Below are 16,040 nucleotides of genomic sequence, written 5' to 3' on the forward strand. Positions count from 1 at the left end.
TAATGTCACCCTTAATGACATTAAATATGCCCAATTACTTGTTGTAGTGACTTGCATTAATCCATAATGTAGTCATTAAAAAAGCTGTGCTTTTTAGACTTGGCAAAGAGAACAATCATGAAAGTTGAGCAGTCAATGATATGATGTATCAGTGTATCATAATGATAATATATGTTCAGCCTATTAACCTAAAACTACCTGATGCTCTGTTTCCAGTTTAGAGGATTCAATATTAAAATCAAATAAAAAATGGAAGCGTACCCCAAAGCAGCTAGTTTTCCAAACTGACACCCGTTATTATTGACGAAAGGGACCTTTTTGTCCATATTCTTCAGTTTAGGAAGTGTACCGATCAGAATCCACAAGTGGATCAAAATAGGATAGCTTGATATCTAGGATTAATTTTCTTGTTAAATTAAAGACATTGCCTCACTTTCCTGTCTGAGTCAAAGAACAATTAACTAGAAGAGATGGACTTCTGTTCCTCTCAGGCTTCAGGCCTTCCAAGAAGCTCTGTGACTGGAGCAGAGACTCTGTCCAAAAAGAATCATATGTACCAAAGAAAGAGAGGCAATCCCAACAAAGAGATGCAAACAGCAGTCTCGTTGAGGTGTTCATTACCCATACGGCAATGGAGTTCTACAATATTTAAACTGACCATAAAGAACAATAGTAACTAAGACTCATTAATGCACCCTAATGTCCATCCCAATGGGCAAAATCCAGCTTCAGCGTAACAGCTGACTCCAAAATTGTTGATGAGGAACTGTCGGTTGTGATGGAATATGCAATAGTGCATCATCCTAGGACAGCTGAAGCATACAGAGCTATCTTGAGCCTAAAAATGAGGAAGCAGCTGTAAGTTGTGGCAATCATACTAGGCTCTGAAATCCAATTTGCTTCCAAAACCCATTAAGGCCGCATGGAAGAAAAACAAAGTGCTTCACAATAGCTTTGACAGTAGTGTACCTTTTTTGGACAAGTAAAGCAGAGTCCTCTCATCTACTAAATTCAGCTGAATAGACTTGTTAGATTTTCTGTACTTCTCCCCCATGAGGGGTGTTCTAAGTACTGAACAACACACTGGTTTTGGACTCTGGTGATTGAATACGTTTTAGATCTACTTGTATGGTTAACAGAGAGGAGGCAATCAAATCTGATCCCTGCTTCCTTGATAAGTTTTCATTACCCTTTCTAGTTGTCCCAGATAAGGAGGCTGTATGTCCTAATCCAAGAATTGTTGATGTGTCTGAAGAACTTTTCCTCTTTGGAAAATGCAACCTCAAGGCAAAGAAAGAATCTTATTTTTGAATGTCACGTGTGAGAGATCAATTTGGTGGCTCTGACTAACCCAAATGGAAGTTAGAGTGAAGGTACAGGTAATACTAATAATAGTGATATTCCTCTTACTATGTGACAAGCCCTGTACTACTGAAGAGAAACATCATTTATGCCTAGAGAGAAAGAAATTTATCTTAGTGAGTATTCAAAGGACATTGGCTTTGAAGCAGATAAGAGGTATTTGGACAGCTTAACCTTGTATGTTCAATATTCAGTATATTCTTCCTCCTCCTCTTCCTCTAGAATGGTTAGTAGGAGAGGCCAAAGAAGAAAACTTGCAAAAATAGGTTAAATGATTTAGAAAAATTTCAACATTTTCGTCCACTTCCTGTCCCCCACTGCACCTTTTTGGTACTAATTATGTTATGTCAGCTCTTTCTATATGTTTAGGAATGAAGTAGATACAAATTAATCAGTTTGGACTTGGTCCCTTTCCCAAAGGGGACTCACAGTCTAGGAGGGAAAACATATTGACCCCCATTTTACACACAAAGAAACTAGACTGTGGGCCTGTTGTTGGGTAGGGACTATCTCTATATGTTGCCGACATGTATTCCCCAAGTGCTTAGTACAATGCTGGAGAAGCAGTGTGGCTCAGTGGAAAGAGCCTGGGCTTTGAAGTCAGAGGTCATGGGTTCAAATCCCAGCTCCGCCACTTGTCAGCTGTGTGACTTTGGGCAAGTCACTTCACTTCTCTGGGCCTCAATTACCCCATCTGTAAAATGGGGATTAAAACTGTGAGCCCCCTGTGGGACAACCTGATTACCTTGTAACCTCCCCAGCACTTAGAACAGTGCTTTGCACATAGTGCTTAATACAATTATTCTTCTAGGCTGTGAGCCCGCTGTTGGGCAGGGACCGTCTCTATATGTTGCCAACTTGTACTTCCCATTGCTTAGTACAGTGCTCTGCACACAGTAAGCGCTCCATAAATATGATTGAATGAATGAATGCTCTGCACACAGTAAGCGCTCAATAAATACAATTGAATGAATGAATGAAAGTTAAGTCACTTGCCCAAGATCACAGAGCAAGTAGTACAGCTGGGATTGTAACCCAGGTTTTCTGTCTCCCAATTCTGTGTTCTTTCCACTATGCTATAATGCTTGTTTTTGAAAAAGAGTTCTATTCCAATAAAATAAACTCATTCTCTATAAACAGTTTAACATTTCCACATCAACTCAGACATTCCCGGCTTGAAGATGAAAATTTTAATGCCTCAAAGTGGGGAAAAAAACCATTATATGTGTTACAACCAGATTGCTTTAATAACAATGGTATTTGTTAAGCACTATGTGCCAGGAACTGTACCAAAAACTGGGGTAGATACAGGGTAATTGGGATGGGCACAGTCCCTGTTCTACATAGAACTCACAGTCTGAATCCCCATTTTAGAGATGAGGTAACTGAGGCACAGAAGTGAAGTGACTTGCCCAAGATCACACAGCAGACAAGTGGCAGAGCCATAATTAGAACCCAGGTTCTTCTGGCTTCCAGGCCTGTGTTCTACCCATTAAAAATGATGACATATGTTAAGCGCTTACTATGTACAAAGCACTGTTCTAAGCACTGTGGGGATACAAAGTAATCAGGTTGTCCCACGTGGGGCTCACAGTCTTAATCCCCATTTTACAGATGAGGTAACTGAGGCTCAGAGAAGTGACTTGCCCAAGGTCACACAGCAGACATGTGGTGGGGCTAGGATTCAAACCCATGACCTCTGACTCCAAAGCCCGTGCTCTTTCCACTGAGCCACATTGCTTCTATTCAACATACATTCCATCTTCCTAGTGTATAATTTTTTAAGATTATCATCCATAAATGACACTCATTCCCTACCACAGTCATTTTCACTTTTTCAGTGGTACTTATTGAGGGCTTACTGTACTAAACACTTGGGAGGGTACAATACTACAGAAGCAGCAGCCATATTTCCTGCCCATAATTAGCTTACAGTCTAGAGGGGGAGGTAGACATTAATGTGAATAAAATGTTACCTTGCAGTCATCAATAGGCCTTATCCACCTTAGAGATAGACAGACACTTAGTTATACAGAGATCCCAAGCTAGATTTTCAAAAGCCATCCCTTACACACACTCAAATTCATATTTTCCACCACCTCAAACTTGCCAAAAAACCTAAAGCTCATCAGGGTCTCTCTATAGCTCCCTTGTTGAAAAAAACCCGCACCCAATTTGAATCCTCCAGTTTCCCTGCTTTTGGTGGGATTCATGGGGAAGGTTTAATCTTTTATTATGTTTTGAACCCAGGTGTTCAAAATAACTGATTTTGAAGCCATCTCTGACAGGTTTTCATTCAGCACCCAAAAGTTATTCTCACTAGAGATGAAAGAAAGTGCTAAAATCTTAGCCTACAAGAAACAATCTCTTTAATCATGTCAGGGACAAAAGTAACAAGAAATTAAATGGGAAAAGAGAAGCAATGACTAGCAATGCCCATGTAAAAAGATATGTCTTACCTGTTTCAAGGTGAGCTGGATGGTTCTTTGCCAAATCTGGAAGAGCAGATCATTTCAGCAACAAGAATTCTCCACAGAAACTGGAAAGTGGTGTGGAGCTTCCTCGTTCGTAACTGAAAAGCTGGAGAGCTTCAGCTGAACATAATTGCCCTGATTATGCCAAAGAAGAAAGTGAATCAGTAAGACAGATAGGACCTGAGCTGTTTGGAGTTTGATAGTCAACACATGGAGTTGCTTGTGGAATAAACAGGTGTTTCAGGGCCTAAACCTAACACTTCTTGTAACTTCATCAGTCAGAGACTGAGCTGTTACAGACTCTACTTTCTGGATTCCTCTGCCTTGCAAATAAGCAATATTCTAATGAATCACTCCTTTCCTAGGCCAAGCCTACTGTAACAAATCACTTCCATAATTGAAAAAGAAAACATACATAAGACCCTTTTTTTTGGTCCTGATTGATTTGGAAAATAGACTTGTTTTGGCCTCAATGATTTAGGTACTTTATATGGGCACAGCTGTGGAGGAAGTTCCTAATTACTTCATTTCAGAGGCTAGGAAAATGAACCCTCTCTGTGTTGGGAAGTTTCCTTTAAAAGCCTCAAGCCTTAAAAAACTCTTCAGCCTCCCAAAACCAAAAGAGTCCTAGCAAGGTAGCTTTCAACATTGTGTCAAGTAACAATTCTAACACACGCAGACATAACAGTCTTTCAACTTCAAGAAAACATGAAAATAAAAGTGCTGGGTCCACATGAAAATTTGTAACTGCAGAATATTGCATCAACGGTAAGAACAACAACAAAATCAGCTTGGAGGCTTTCTGTGTGAGGCAAATAAATTATTCCTTTTATCTTGAGTTTCTTCTTTCACCATTTGTATCTAGTCTCTTTTCCTTCTATGTATTTTACATGTGGCAATTTGTGTCACTCATGAGACTGTAAGGACGTTGAAAGCAGAGAATGTATGTTCTTCAGCAGAAAGAGCATGGGCTTTGGAGTCAAGAGTTCATGGGTTCAAATCCCTGCTCTGGTAACTGTCAGCTGTGTGACTTTAAGCAAGTCACTTAACTTCTCTGTACCCCAGTTACTTCATCTGTAAAATGGGGATTAAAACTGTGTGTTCCCTGTGGGACAACCTGGTCACCTTGTAACCTCCCCAGTGCTTAGAACAGTGCTTTGCACATAGTAAGCGCTTAACAAATACCATCATTATTATTATTATTCAGTGTCTGCACACACTAAAGACTCAATCCATGCTACTGGTGATGGTTATAATCATTTTAATTACCATTTATTCAGTCTTTATATTAGGCAAACCAATAAATAAAGTGTCAGGCCATTAAATAGAAAGCAAATATATAAGGTCATCCTGTGAATGCTTGTCCAGAGAATAATGAAAATAACCCATCCAGACAACGAAATAAACTGTATTATGGAATTTACCTGGGACTAAAGGCAAATGGATTATCAATCATATTGATTGAGTGTATGCTGTGTGCAGAACACTGTACTAAGCACTTGGGAGAGTACAGTATAATGATGATGGTGATAATACCTAGCATTTTTTCACATCAATTACCTCATTTTACCTTCATGGCATTCCTGTGTCCTAAGGACAAGGAGGGACTTTTATCCCTATTTTACAGATGAGGAAACTGAGGCCCAGAGAGGTTCAGTGACTTTTCTGAGATCACACAGTGGACCTGTGGCAGAGCTAGTACTGGAGCTTCGATCGATGACTCTTATACCTGCTTTCTTCCCACTAAAACTCTTCTCACAGGGTCTGACATTAGAATGCTTTCTGACTTGGCTTTAAACAGAAACAAACAGATCCCCAAATAAAGTATTTAGCTTTATTGTAAACAGGTTTTCTTTCTTCCCAAGGTATTTTTTTCAATGGATAGTCAACAGAAATTACCAGGAGTAGTTGGCCCTGAATAGGTGCTTATCAGGAGTTGCAAAATACAGTAATGAAGAAAAAGAGCTACGTGGACATAGGACAATAAAAAAAAATATTCAATCTCCACTGAAAAGAGAGTCAGGGATGTAGGGAGGGATAAAGCAAGCATTTTTTTGTTGTTGAAAACTTATTTTCAGATAAAGTTTCAGCTTAGACTGTGATTTTTCCCTAAGATCAAGAACAGTATGGTTTTTGCTGTGTTTTTTAGACATGGAAAATGCAAAGCCTTAGCATAGTACATGTCAACAGTTATGATGTGCGATTATCAAGACACAGAGTTCCTATAAGCAGCCATACTTAAAGATGAGACATTCTGCATCTGCTGAACTAGAACCATGAGCGCCTATTTTAAAGGCAATAACTGCAGAGTAACAGGCTTATTATATGGACCCTAAATATCCCAACTATAACACTGCATCTAGACTTTTGTTCCACTGGATTCACTACCTAATAATTCACAGCAAAAAAAAATCCATTCTTTTGAAGACCCAGGGGATTTATAATGACTTTCATTTCCCTCAACCCAAGGAGAAACTAAGAGGGGAAAGAACCCCAAGTTAGGTGAACTTCCATATATAGGAATGGGAATGGTTTCTCCTTATTTTTATCTCCTGATTTTTATGGTATTTCTAAAGCACTTCTACATTCCAGGCACTGTACTAAGCTCTGGGGTAGTAAATTCAAGTGCATCTGGGTGGACACAGTCCATCCATGACCCATACGGGGCTCTTGATCTTAATCGCCATTTTACAAAAGAAATAACTGAGGCACAGAGAAGTAAAGTGACTCACCCAAGGTCACACAGCAGACGAGTGGATTAGAACCCAGATCCTCTGACTCCGTAGCCAATGCTCCATCCCTAAGCCACATTGTTTCTCCTTGGTCTGAGTGAATTTGTCCCTACAACCTCTCACCAGAATCTGTCAGTTCTACCATTACAACATTGCTAAAAATCCACCCTTTCTTCTCTCTCCAAACTACCAGTCTGTCAATCCAAGCACTTATAATAATAATAATAATGGCATTTATTAAGCACTTACTTTGTGCAAAGCACTGTTCTCCATCCCACCTTGATTTCTACATCAGATTCCTTACTTACCTCCCAGCCTTCTGCCCCTTCCCATTTCAGCCCATACTTCACACTGCTGCCTGGATCATTTTTTTAAAAAAAGTTCAGTCCATGTTTCCCCACTCCTCAAGAACCTTCACTGGTTGCCCATCCCACCTGGGCATCAAACAGAAACTCCTTACCATTAGCTTTAAACCACTCAATTACCTTGCCTTCTCCCACCTTATCTCAATTCATTCATTCATTCATGCAATCGTATTTATTGAGCGCTTACTGTGTGCAGAGCACTGTACTAAGCGCTTGGGAAGTACAAGTTGGCAACATATAGAGATGGTCCCTACCCAACCAAGGGCTCACAGTCTAGAAGGGGGAGACAGACAACAAAACAAAACATATTAACAAAATAAAATAAATAGAATAGTAAATATGCACAAGTAAAATAGAGTAATAAATGATTTCCTACGACAATCCAGCAAGCTCACTTTGTTCTTCTAATGCCAACTTACTCACTGGGACCTCTACTACAGCCCTGCCTGAACGCTCACTGCTCCTTTAGCATCACTTACTCACTGTACCCCCATTTCATCTGTCTCACTGCCGACCTTTTTCCCAAGTCCTTCCCCTAGCCTGGAACACCCACCCTGTCCATATATACCGGACCAATCTCCCCATCTTTGAAACATTATTGAGGTCACATCTCCTCCAAGAGAACTTTTCCCCATTAAACCCTCTTTTCCCCAGCTCCCTCTCCCTTCTACATCATCTATGCAGACACTGGACATTTGATATTCACCCCACCTCCAACCCCACAGCACTTATGTACATATCTTCAAATTTTATATTATAAATCACTTATTAATATAGATATTTGTCTCCCACCCCAAAGCTGTAAGCTTGTTCTGGGCAGGAAATATACCTGCTAATTCTGTTTTACTCTCCCGAGCGTTTAGTACAGTGTTCTGCACATAGTAAGTGCTCAATAAATATCACTGGTTGGTTGAGTGATTGACTGTACCTCGTTCATGTCCGTCTCACCGTTGACCACTCGCCCATGTCCTGCTTCGATCAAGCAGCCAATGGTATTAACTGAGGGCTTACTATAATAATAATAATAATGATGGCATTTATTAAGTGCTTACTGTGTGCAAAGCACTCTTCTAAGCGCAAGGTGATCAGGTTGTCCCATGGGGGCTCACGGTCTTAATCCTTATTTTACAGATGAGGTAACTGAAGCACAGAGAAGTTAAGTGACCTGCCCAAAGTCACACAGCTGACAATTGGTGGAGCCGGGATTTGAACCCATGACCTCTGACTCCAAAGCCCGGGCCCTTTCTACTATGTGCACAGCACTGTGTTAATAATAATGGTGGTATTTGTTAAACATTGTGTGTTAAGCACTGTTCTAGGAAATGCCTGGGAGAGTACAGTACAACAGAATTAGCAGTCACGTTCACTGTCCTTAACGAGCTGTGGCCTGGAACTCTTTCCCCTTTATTACCCAACCAATGTTCCCTCTCCCCACCTTCAAATTCTTATTAAAAACACATCTCCTCCAAGAGGCCTTCTCCAGCTAAACTCTCATTTTCCCTTCTCCCACTCTTTTCTGCATCACCTTCACCCCTCCTTCAGCCTCACCACACTTATGTACATATTCTTAATTGATTTTAATGTCTGTCTCCTCCTCTAGACTGTAAGCTCCCTGTGGGCAGGGAATGAGTCTACCAACTCAAGCAATCAATCGGTCCTATTTATCGAGCGTCTGCTGGGTGCAGAGCAGCGTAGTAAGCTCTTGGGAGAGTACAGTACAACAGAGTTGGTAGATGAGCTCTCGGTTTGGACAGAGTAAAAACTTTGTCAAGGGAAATCAGAAATGAGGTGGCAAAATAAGGAACAGCTGGGAGGCTGCAGGAGAACGCAGGTCATACGGATATTTGATAATCACGAATCAGATGACTGTCTGGGAGCAAAACTTTGGGAAAATTGTGACACCAAAAGGGAGAAATGAAAACAGCATCAGGCCCTGGAGGTAACAAATGTAATAAAGTGCAGAAAGGGACAGTCTTTACAAGCACACACGCATTATCAACCTAAATCATTCCCTCTAGACTGTAAGCTCGCTGTGAGGAGGGAACATGTCTATCAACTCTGTTATATATACTCTCCCAAGCATTTAATACAGTGTTCTGCAGGGAGGAAGCGCTCAATAAATACGATTGATATTGAGCATGATGAAGAAGAAACTGTCAATCATACACTGGCCTTCTCATTCACACACACGCAATCTCTCCGCACTCACGCACAATAATTTTTTTTAAAACCCACTATTAGTAACAAGAACAGACCCCCAAGAACAGATATATATCTATGAATTGATAAATGTGTATGCATAAATAATAAGTTTATAAATAAAATGAAAATGAAAAACAATGTCATACATTAGAATGATATCTGAATAAATTATTTTTCTCTTAGGGGAGCTATGAAAGGAAAGGAAAGAAATTTTGAATTTGCTCATTTCATTTTAAAATTGTTTTCATGGGTGAATGGGAGATTTTGGAGGGGTAGGATGGGGGTTAGAATGTGGAAGGCAAGGAGAGAGGTGGGGTGAGAGAAACAGGAGAGAAATAGATTTATTATGTGTGTGAAACTAACATGAGAAAAAAATATGTATTCTATGCAGCCAACTCCCTTTAATAGGCATAATCCTGTATTCTGCTCCAGTTGAGCTTACTAGGTGGTCTTTAAGGGCCACAAATCAGCCAAATTGCTCAAGTCCAGTCTCATTTCACCCCAGAAGTGTCTGGACTTTAGTAGGGAATGTGGTAATCTGGCTTTCTAACTTGCAAGCCAGTTTTCCATATTTATATAACTCTTGGAGATCCTTTGAGGTGAAAGGTATAATATGAATTATTACCACCCCTGTTATGAGCCAAGGTTTTAATAAATATATACAGTACATATCAAGAATTGATAACTGTCCCTTATAAATCCTATTATTCTCAATGCACTTTCACAGCAGAAGGATAAATGCCTGGTGATGCATTGAAATAGATTTCTTTCAGCAATTTGTGCCTCATCAGTCATTTGTTATGATGCTGTGCATGTCATCAGTATTTTGACTGACAGTTCATTTTTTCATTTTTATTAGTGCTATTATATAGACAGTACTTATCTTCACTTGTTAAGGGGATGACTTGTCACAACACACTTGTGTCTGCATGTAGCAAGAACTCCTGCTAAGGAGCAATAAAGTCCATTGTATTTTTTTTTCTTTTTTTGGGATCTCAGCCCTGTCTCAGCACAGCCACTATTGAAAGTTTTCTTTGTCCTCCTCCTCACATCTCCTTCCCCCACCTTCAATCCTCTCCTCTTTTATATCTTCAGAGTGACCAACATCCCAGTTGATATTTATTTGCTTTCTGATGAATCGCTGGTTTTATTTACATTCCCCCTACCAATAGCAAGATGTGTAGATTTATGTGATTTGCCCAAAGCTAAAAAGCAAGCCAAAGGTAGAAAAGGAAACGCTGTGTTTCCAGATTCACAATCGGCTTTTCTGCATTGCTGAAGCTTCCCATCACTGCGTTAGAGCTCGTGACCCTCTTATACGAATTATGGCTAAATTTGTGCTGGAGGTGTATACACGCCGATGGCCTGAAATCTTTTCAAAGCAGGTATTTCACCAAAATGAGTGGCCCCTATTCCAGTTGCCTGAGGCTACTTATTTTACTATAGAAATCCATTTTGAGTTCCTCCCCACCCTCGGCTCAGTTTAATTCCCACCCCATCCGCAACTTAAAATCTTATAAAGGAAGGCTTGGCTACATCTCTCTTTCAAGCCACTTTGCTCGAGTGATGCTATCACCATTTTACACTGGGGGAGGGGGGCAGAGAAAAGCTATTACAAAAATTGCTTTTTGCATATTCTCCCCTGTGTGCTTATACAAAACGCTCAAGCCTGACTGCTGCTCGGGGCAGCGATTTCCTTGACATCCTGACAGTCCTTCTGAGAAATCCAGGTTTATAACAAAGCAGCTTCTTGAATCCCGACAGAAGAAAAATTGGCGCCTCCCTTCCCAAAGAAAGACCTACTTTCCTTGGCATTGAAATGGGTAACAGTCCCTGGTATTTAGTGGTCAGTGCTAGACCCGGGGGCTCTGGGTCTCTGAAAATATTCAACTCATATTACCTCTATTTTTTTTTCCTAGACTTCAAACAGAGTTGTTTCTCTATCTCTCCATGGCCATCTTAGTATCATTCATGCAAGGCAAGAAAGACAGCAACGATCTGAACATTCCGGATTTTCTACTCCTTTTTGACAGACAGTAATACTGTTCCTAAGTGCTGCCACTTTTCAGGCTGGGAAAAAAAAATCCTCTCTGACCTGCATGACTGTCAAAAATGGACACATATGAACTGGCCTGTAATCCAAGAACTGCAATATCAAAGCACAATTATTTACACACTTTCGGTCCCGGGATCCACGAACGCGTATCGGGTCCATTCTGGACCACACAGTGAGATCCCTTAATTGTGGAACGCTGTTTTGAAAGCAGAGTTTAAATAGCAAGTTTAAACTGTAGATTTAATCTTCGAAGTGCTGATGAGAAGCAGGTAATTGTCTTTCACAAAAGCCTGAACAAAGAGACAGGACAACATTATAATTGTGCAGATCTTCTTTCAGCACCTCCATTGTGGAAGTTGTCCCTGTTCAATCACCTAAACCACAAACACCAGCACCTTCTCGATTACCTTTTTTTGTGACTCACAATAACATGAAAGCTTCGTGCAAAGTATTTTCTATGATTAAGTCTCCTTCTTTAGAGCAAAACATGTTTCCTTTAAACTGTTGTTGGAAGAACGCCCAAAAAACTTGTGCAATACAGATTATATTCCTGGCTGGTTGCAAGCGTTCCTTTACGCAGTTCAAATTCTCGATTGATGGAGTGTAGCATTTACTATTGGGCTCCGAGAAAAAAAGCACAAATACATCCGACACAATGACAAGTTTGCTGGCATTGTAAATGCATCCATCGTTTATCGCTACCCGTAATCAACGGATACGCAGAAAGCAAATAATGGGGTTAAACTGAAATTCCAACTGCAGTAGCTGAGGAAACACGAGCAAGCAAAAAATCAGCCTGGCGCTAGTTTCATAATTACCTAGTCAATTATTTTCGTTTTCAGGGAACAGATGTGTGATATTGAGAAGCAGCATGGCCTAGTGGAAAGAGCATGGGCTTGGGAGTTGGAGGACTTGGGTTCTTATCCCAACTCTGCCAACTGCTTGCTGTGTGGGCTTGGGTAGGTCAGTTGACTTCTCTGTGCCTCAGTTCTCTTAATAATAATAGTAATAATAATGATGATGGCATTTGTTAAGCGCTTGCTGTGTGCAAAGCACTGTTTTAAGCACTGGAGAGGATACAAGGTGATCAGGTTGTAGGGCTGTCTTCATCCCCATTTTACAGATGAGGGAACTGAGGCATAGAGAAGTGAAGTGACTTGCCCAAAGTCACACAGCTGACAAGCGGTGGAGCCGGGATTAGAACCCATGACCTCTGACTCCCAAGCCCGGGCTCTTTCCACTGAGCCACGCTGCTTCCCTCTTGCTGCCAACTCTGTTGTATTGCACTCTCCCAAGTGCTTAGTACAGTGGTCTGCACACAGTGAGCCCTGAATAAATACTACTGACTGACTGACTAGCCACGGAAGTCGCTGCTGAATCTGTACAAAGCGAGGTGCCAAAACATTGAATTCTAGCTCCTTCTCAAGGCCACCACACCCAGTTCTAGTTGTCTCTGCTGCCAAATCCATCCTCCCAGCTGGACTGCCCTGCTGGGGCAGAATGAGAGTTTGAGTTGAGAGGGGAAAGCCCCTCTATGGCAGGACTGAATGATACAGATTGTGAGCCAGAGGACAGTGCCAGAAGCACTTGGCGTCATTCATTCATTCAATCCTATTTATTGAGCGCTTATTGTGTGCAGAGCATTGTACTAAGTGCTTGGGAAGTACAAGTTGGCAACATTTTGAGATGGTCTCTACCCAACAGTGGGCTCACGGTCTAGAAGGGGGAGACAGAGAACAAAACAAAACATGTTAACAAAATAAAATGAATAGAATGAACATGTACAAATTAAATAGAGTAATACATTGCGTCGCAAACAATGTTGCTGCTAAGTCATTTGGGAGCTTGGACATCCCCAGATCCCTGGAACTAAGAGATAGTGGACCTCTTCCTTGAGCCCTAATGCTCAGGGAATATGATTATACAATTGAATGAATGAAGTTCCAAGGTTTCGAGCAAGGTCCTGGACTCGGGCTCTAGCAAGCCGTGACACAAAGAAAACCCATGGAAAATTGTCCAGCAATTCCAGATCCACTTTTGAATATGCTAGATTTCTTTTTTCTAAGGTATTACAATAATAATAATAATAATTGTGGTCTTTGTTAAGCGTTCCCTTTTTGCCAGACACCATAATAAGTGCTGGGGTAGATAGAAGCAAATCAGGTTGGACACAGTCCCTGTCCCATGTGGGGCTCGCAGTCTAAATCCCCATTTTACAGATGAGATACAGATACATGCGTGTATATGTACACAGTCCTCAGACTATTGGTGCAGAGAGAAAGGAGAAAAGGCCTAGGTGAACGTATGACTTTGCTTCAGTTTTTCAGCTGTCAATGGGGAAGTAGTTCCTTAACTGGCATGGGAGGAGGGAAGAGTGGAGCCTGGGATCATATACCCCTTTTTCTCTTTTCATTAAATCCTTGATTATGCACAGAGGGATTTCCAGCTGAGATGGGCTTAGCAGAGTTCTGGGGCAGGGAGAAGGCTCTTTTGTGTTACCTAAAGGAGCCGCTGCTTCCAGGCTCCAGGATCCCAGTTTAAATCTCAATTCCTGCAATGTCCAGGACAGTCACACAGCATGTCCTGCCATCGGACAGGGAATTCTGCTAATTGACTAAATCTGTCCTAGTGCTTCGTAATTGCCGTACTCCCATCCATCAAAGATGTCAGCTCCCTGACAAGACACTGCCCAGATTTTCTAAGAGTGTCACTCTTTCCTCAGCGAGAAGCAGGGGCCTCCTTGGGAGTAGATTCTATCCGCCCACCAGTAGCATCAAGAAAACATCCTAGAAATCTCCATCACAACTGGCTCTTTTATCCTAATGGCACGGGAAAATCGTAAACTCTCCATTTATTATAATAATAATAATAATAATAATAATAATAATGGCATTTATCAAGTGCTTATTATGTGCAAAGCACTGTTCTAAATGCTGTGGTAAATATAAACTAATCAGGTTGTCCCAAGTGAGGCTCACAGTCTTAATCCCCATTTTACAGATGAGGTAACTGAGACACAGAGAAGTAAAGTGACTTGCCCAAGGTTACACAGCAGACAAGCGGCGGAGCGTCTGCTAAATGCTTCTCATTTACTTTTATCTCTAACCTCCACCTGGGTTAATATCAGAGAAGACAAGGATTAGGAAGGCACTGTACAGTACTATGAACTCATAGACAAAATATACAACCTTAGTAGACGGTCTTAGAAAAGGGTGTACTAAAATTTCCTGCAGGATCTTTTCAATCATTATCGTTCATATGAGAAAAATGTACTTAGTCTCGCAAAGATAAGTGAAAAAGGAGTAAAAGAAGTATATCTGACTGTTATCTCATCTGTAGTTCCCTCATCTGTAGAATGGGGATTAAGACTGTGAGCCCCCCCGTGGGACAACCTGATCACCTTGTACCCTCCCCAGTGCTTAGAACAGTGCTTTGCACATAGTAAGCGCTTAACAAATGCCATCATTGTTATTATTATTATTATTATCTCTCAACACAACCACAATAATAGAAGAGATGAAGTCGATCTGCTACTTTCTAGTCTTTCCTGTTTGTCTGTCCCTTTGTGCCTCTTAATCATTGTATAAGGCTTACAAATGAATGGAAAAATGCCACGAATTCCTTGTAAACTCCACCTGGATTATAAGGTCCTTGAGGGCAGGGGTCTCGTCTACCCACTTTATTGCACTGTATTCTCCCTAGCACTTAGTACAGTGCTCTGCACACAGCTAGCACTCAATAAATGCCATTTATTGATTGATATTTTATTTATTAATAACGAGCTCTTACCATTAACATTCACTCTCCGCGCTCCTTCATTTCTCCTCTACAATACAACAAAATACACACACACACACACACACACACACACACACACACACACACACACACAAATGCTTCCAAGGCTGTGGCACGAACGACAATTGATCAATGCTACTTATTGAGGGCTTACTGTTTGCAGAACGCTGTACCAAACACTTGGGAGTGTACATTTGAGGCTCTCCTGAGAAACAAAATCAAAATCCTTGAGGAAGAGTGGGGATGGAATGATTCTATTTTATTTATTGAGCCCTGAGTTTCATCAACATGATTCCTCACAGTCCTTGAGGAAGTAACACACTCTCAACCTTAAAACGCTGTAAGTAGTCCATAATCCATTATTACAGTAAGCCGTACACTCTCACAGTAATTATCTAATAACCCCTTATAAAAGACCGTAGCTTCCTAATCTGTTTATAATTATCATTTCAATGATCCTGTGCATTAATGTCTGACCTTCAGCAACTCTGACCTGATCTTAATTAGCTCTAATATCAAATCATCACTATATAAGAAACTAGCCATGACCAAATGAATGAACCCCAGGTACAGTTAATTTCTGGAGCAATTATCTTTTCATGTAGGGAGATTTAAATGATTATCTGCACAATTTCACACAGTTTTATGTAATTCTGCGACATTATAAATTCTGTTTTAAATCATATTTCAAAGGCAGGGCTCTACAGTCTGGTTTTAAATAGTATCCTAAGCTACTAGGTTAGCACATCATAGGATCACTGTATAATATTAGATGATTTTGTGTCATTATTTTCAATTACCTAGGAATAACAAAAACATATTTTACAAAGTGATACATTACAGTTTCAACATATGAATGTGTAGTAAAGTAATCTGGGAACAAACGTTATCCAGTTTAAATCATGCCATTGGAAAGTAATGCTATATTAAATTGAAATTTTGAAAGTCATTGATAATAGTGTAGTAGATGTGCTAAGAAAGGATTAGACATTTCAAAGCACAAGTTAATATACATATAATATTTACAAAGCACGGCAGGGTGAAAAGAATA

The sequence above is a fragment of the Tachyglossus aculeatus genome, chromosome X3, assembly GCF_015852505.1.
Source record: "Tachyglossus aculeatus isolate mTacAcu1 chromosome X3, mTacAcu1.pri, whole genome shotgun sequence".
NCBI classification, from domain to species: domain Eukaryota; kingdom Metazoa; phylum Chordata; class Mammalia; order Monotremata; family Tachyglossidae; genus Tachyglossus; species Tachyglossus aculeatus.